The sequence below is a fragment of the Procambarus clarkii genome, chromosome 71 (assembly GCF_040958095.1).
Source record: "Procambarus clarkii isolate CNS0578487 chromosome 71, FALCON_Pclarkii_2.0, whole genome shotgun sequence".
NCBI lineage: Eukaryota > Metazoa > Arthropoda > Malacostraca > Decapoda > Cambaridae > Procambarus > Procambarus clarkii.
Genome location: NC_091220.1, coordinates 27,525,516 through 27,531,519, shown reverse-complemented (window position 1 = coordinate 27,531,519; position 6,004 = coordinate 27,525,516).

Below are 6,004 nucleotides of genomic sequence, written 5' to 3'. Positions count from 1 at the left end.
GTGTTCCAGGAACCACATCAGACGAACGTTAACCATACGTTCAAAGAGTTTGCAGACACAACTTGTGAGAGCAATAGGGCGAAAGTCCTTAGGGGAAGTACCCAGAGACCCCGGTTTGCGAACAGGGAGGACAACGGCATCGAGCCAGTCCTCAGGGACTGACGACGACTCCCAGATCCGATTATACAGACTCAGTAAATACTGAGACGTGCTCGGAGGGAGATGGCGAAGCATCTCATAATGAATACCATCGGAGCCCGCCGCCGTAGAACCGCAGAGGGCCAGGGCAGAACGAAGTTCAGAAAGAGAGAAGGGATCATTATAGGGAAGCTGAAGATGAGTGCAGAAATCTAAAGGACGAGACTCAAGGACAGGTTTACGAAGAAGGAAAGATTGGGGAAGATGAAGACCAGAGCTAACAGAAGAAAAATGGGAACCCAGTTCGGAAGCGACCTGCAACGGGTCCGCCACAAGAGTATCATGGAGGTGAAGGACCGGTGAAACATCGGGAACGAACTTACCCGCTATCTTGCGGATACGCTTCCAGATCTGGGCCAGAGGGGTCTCGGACGTAATTGTTGAGACATAAGATGCCCAACATTCACGTTTAGCCGTACGGATGGCCCTACGGGTCACCGCACTCGCTTTCCGAAAGAAAAGAAAAGAATCGGTCGTCTGCCTACGGCGGTGCCTCTTCCAGGCTGCACGCTTACAGCGGACAGCCCGAGCACAGTCCGCATTCCACCAGGGAACGCACTTCCGTGGACCCCGAGAGGAAGAGCGAGGAATAGAGCGGAGGGCAGCGTTGAAGACAGTGTCATGAAAAAGGAGGAGAGCGCGAGAGAGAGGCAGAAGGGAGAGGTCAGGGAGAGCAGCACTGAGGGTAAATAGGGTCCAGTCTGCCTTAGCAAACTGCCACCTAGGGAAAGAGAGGGAAGGGCGAAAAGAGAAAAAGGAAACAAGGATGGGGAAATGATCACTTCCATGGAGGTCATCAAGAACCTGCCACGTGAAATCTAAGTAAAGAGAAGAAGAGCAGAGAGAAAGATCAAGACAAGAAAGGGTGCGAGTCCGAGAGTCCAAATGAGTGGGCTCACCAGAATTCAGAAGAGACAGGGAAGAAGAGAGGAGAAACGGCTCAAGGAGGCGACCCCGGGTATTCGTCAGAACGTCACCCCAAAGAGAATGACGACAATTGAAGTCACCCAGCAGGAGCACAGGCTCCGGCAAGGAGTCCAGGAGGTGTCTCAAATCAGGAAGAGAGAGCGGGACACTCGGGGGGAGATAAATGGAACAAACTGTGTACCATTTCCCCACAAAGATACGAGCAGCAGAACAATGGAGAGGCGAAGGAAAAAGTAAAGGAACAAAGGGAACATCAGCCCGAATCAAAAGAGCAGAAGAATTAGAAGCCCCAGCAATGGCTGGGGGGGGGGGAGAGAAAGGAATAGCCACGAAAACGACCAGGACGAGCACCAAGCATTGGCTCCTGGAGACAGACACAAAGGGGCGAAAACCGCGAAATCAGAAGTTGGAGTTCGAGGAAATTGGCGTAATAACCTCGAACGTTCCATTGAAGAATGGACAACGACGAGAAGAGAAAGGACAAAAACAGAGAACAAGGAAGAAACAAAGGCGAAAGACCAACAGAGCACGTTAAAGAATATCAGGGTCGGAATCAGGGTCAGCAAAGCCAGGGTTAGGGGGCATGGGTAAACTGAGCAAAGACGGAGGGAAGGAAACGGGAGAACAGAGCAGAGGTGGGCGGGCAGGGTCTGGAGGAGGAGGAGGAAGAGGAGGAGACAACGGAGAGGAGCCGTCAAGGACAGCAGCAGGAGGAGGGGGAGTAGAAAGAGGGGAGCGCACCCCAGCAAGAGCAGCAACCGAAAGGGAAGCAGGGGCCAAAGAAACCTCCATAGCAGGAACAGGGGGCGCAAGCACTGAAACGGGAGGGGAAGGAGCAACAGAGCCAGAAGGAGGAGCTGAGGAAGAAAGCGAAGCCTTCTTACCCGCCGGGGAAGAGGAAGGAGAGGAGCCAGGCTTACGCTTCTGACTTAAAGAGACCGGTGTCCCAGCAACTACGTACCGGGCAACGGATTCCAGTGTCTCAACAGGAGAAGCCGAACGAGAGCACACACGACGGCCGTTAGGAGAGCGATGGACATCCGCCCGCACCGACAGGCGGTGGGGAGAGCCAATAGATGGAGGAAGAGGATGGGAAGGAGGATCGGAGGGGGACGAGGAAGAAGACACAGAAGACACGACAGACCGGGTAGAAGGAAGGGGAACCCCAGACAGAGGACCAGGAGGAGGATCCTTCGGGAGAGAACCCAAAGGAACAGAGGAGGGGGCAGTGGGCGCATCAGGGTTCAAGGCCCGGAAACGGTTGTGAGTCTGAGGAAGGCGGGAAGGACGAGGAGAGGAAGAGCGCAACACGCGAGCATAAGAGATATTAGCATAAGGCGGGAGCCGGCGAACCTGGCGCCTCGCCTCAGGAAAAGATAAACGCTCCCGGTGCTTCAGGTTGAGGACGGCTGCCTCAAGCTTGTAATGGACACACGCACGGGAGAAGGTAGGATGGGCCTCACCGCAGTTGAGGCAACGAGCCTGGGGAGAAGTGCACTCCGACTTAGAGTGACCCTCGCCACCACACAAAGGACAGAGAGAGACAGTCCCGGAGCAGCGGAGGGCACCATGCCCAAACCTCCAGCACTTGTTGCAGAGCCGAGGAGAAGGAATGTACTCCTGGACAGAGCACCTGGCACCAGCAAGAATGACAGAGGGTGGAAGGGTCCTACCATCAAAGGTAATCTTCACAACCCGGAGGGGTTGACGGCGACTACCACGAGGGGGACGAGTAAACGTGTCCACCTGGAGAATAGAATGGCCCTGGGCAGCGAGGATATGGCGAATATCGTCGTGGCAGTCGCGCAGGTCCCGAACACCGGCTGCAACATGGGGCGGGAGCAAAATAGTGCCAACACTGGCATTCAATTGAGCGTTCTTCGAGACCCGAACGGGGGTCTCGCCAAGGCAGGATAAGGCAGCCAAGCGGGAAGCAGCATCCTGAGAAGGAGCAGCAACGACACGTGTACCGAGACGAGTGGGGTTGAAAGTAATGGAGGCATCCACGGAATCAATGAGATGTCGATGAAGGGAGAAATCGTCAGGAGGCGCAGAATCAAGAGGGAGGAGATCAAAATATTTGGCCCACGAAGCGGGACCAAACAAGGCTTGATAGGTAGCAGAACTGGAAGGAATCGAGCGAGGGCGGCCGTGACGAGGACGGCGGTGAGAACCCCCAGAGAGAGAGGGGTTAAAAGGCGCAGTAGTTACAACTAGAGAAGGAGCCGCGCCAGGGGACGAGGTAGTCACCACTGGGGGCTTGGGGCTCGACCCAACCACAGAGGAGGGAGGGGAGCCAGGGGAAGGAGTCAGAGAGGCCAAAGGAGGAGCAAGGTCGGGGCCCAATGCAGCGGAGGCTACAGAGCCCGGTCTTCCAATACGGACCGACTCGGGGGCTTGGTCGCCCACCCCACGAGCCTGAAAAGGTAAGCCAGAAGCAGCCGAAACAGGGGTTATCATCTTGACGAAATTAAGAATTCACTCACGAATGTGCCCCCACACCCACCATGGAGCCACAATTAGAGGCAGGACACCCAACAAGAAGCTATCGCCGATCTTGTCGGGGCCTCCTAGGGGTGCGTCGTGAGTATACGCCCCACAAACGCCACCTTAAGAAACCGACAGTCCGTCGAGATCGGGTTCAGTGACGAAGTGGGGATTGACAATAAAAGGTTCCCCTCGCTCTCGACGTCGGGTACTGCAGTTCTACGGGTGCATGAGTATGCCTCCTCAAGCACCCGGGCGTCAAAATAGAAGAAGTCCATGGAAGAACCAGAACGAGCAAAAGGTCGGCAGGAAACGGCAAGCAGATAGGAGAAGAGGGGGGAGAAAAACGAAACAGAAGGAAAAGGAAAAGGTGCCCAGCAGAATTGGAGAGGACGGCAGCAGGAGCACAAGGCTAGAAAAGGACAGAGGACTGTCCTAAGGTGCATCACACTCCAGCAGCCGCCCACGAAGCCCCCACACGGCGACAACGAGCTGAGCGGAGAGGGGGTTGTGGGCGGTAGTGGAAAGGGTTAGAGTCCATGGCGGACTGAAGAAAATGTATATATGCTGGTTAGCATTGTTAATGTGTGGCCACGTCTGCGGTAGAAAATACAAAAAATCAAATAAAGGTATTATTGAAACTTTATAGGAAAACATTAAATCCTAAATATATCTTTAATATTATACTTGAAATATTGTATACTTTGCTCTCTCCATCGTACTTCTGCACCTGCTGGCAAGTGGTTCGGTGCAGTGTGCAGGTGATGTTCATTACTGGGTGAGCTGGCAGGTGGTGCTCACCTGCCAGCTCACCCAACGAAAATTTGGTTTTTAATACACTTACACATTTATTGGGTCTTTCCTTCACCTTCATTCAAGCACTAGGGTATTTCAGTAAGTGTTTTAATTATAATATTTATTAACGTTATTATTTTTAATTTTTATTATTATTATTATTATTATTATTATTAACAGGAGAGGAGTGTGTGTGTGTGGGGGGGGGGGGTATAATGGTACACATGTCCACATCCCAATGCCCGCCCTTCCAGGACTGGGGGTGCGGGGGTGTACAATAAACTATACCCACATCCGGCGGCAGCTTGTCGAAGGCGGAAGTGTAGCCTAGACAATTTGTCATGATAATTAGTGATGACTTATTTTGATTATGGGTCCGTAATCCAGTTAAGCTTTTATTCTTAATTTATATTACAATGCTGGTAAAATACACTTGATGATGAGTATGGAGTACAAATGAACTCATTGTGTACCCAAGTTCAAGTTCAAGTATGTTTATTGAGATAAGCAATAAATACATCTCGAAGGGATAGAGTAGCTTAAGCTATTTCAAACCCCCTCTAATTCAAGTCCTTCAAGGGGCGCACAAATACTGTGACTACAAATAGACAAATAACATTACAAAAATCCAAACAAGAATTGTGTACCCTATACTCACAGGATGAATATAGGGTACACAATAAACTACCACTCACATCATGGGTATGGGTTGCACAAGAAACTATCGCGCAGAGGATGAATATGGAGAGCAAAGTAAACAAAGATTCACACGATGAGAAAGGGTTGCGCAATGTCCTATGACTCACAGAATGAGTATTAGCTGCACAATAAACTACAGGTCACAGGATAAGTATGGGTTGCACAATAAATTACAGGTCACAGGATGGGTATGGGCTGCACAAACTACCGGTAACAGGATGAGTATGGGATGCACAATAAATTACGGGTCACAGGATGAGTATGGGTTGCACAAACTACTGGTAACAAGACGAGTATGGGATGCACAATAAATTACCGCACAGAGGATGAGTATAGGGTGCACAAACTGGTTGGGTAAATGGAAATGGTTGGGTACATTTCCTTTCACCTAATGCGACTATTCATGTGTCCGGACACCGGCGATTGTGTGGTATTGGCTATTTATTTAACCATAACTTTGCATTACATTAATAATTATATTAAGATATGTTTTCCTTGAAATGTAGTTACATTATCATCTACATGGCTTTATTCTGACAAAGACCTATGGCGTTACTTTGCATATATGCAAAGTAATTATAAAATTGATTGGCTTGTGTGGAGGCCTTCACACTCCCTGAGCGAGCCATCAAGTAACTATAAAAGGCATATATCTTAACTTTCAATTCAGTTATATTTATGCCAAAGTATTAACATGCAGCTTATATTTATGTCTTTATGATGACATAGAAAACTTCGTTTATTACAATATCTAGATTAAATTAACATTGATCTTCGGAAGGTCATAGTTCAAGTTAAAGTTCAAGTATGTTTATTGAGATAAGCAATAAATACATCTCAAAGGGATAGAGTAGCTTAGGCTATTTCTACCCCCCCCAAGTCATAGTTCCCTGTTACG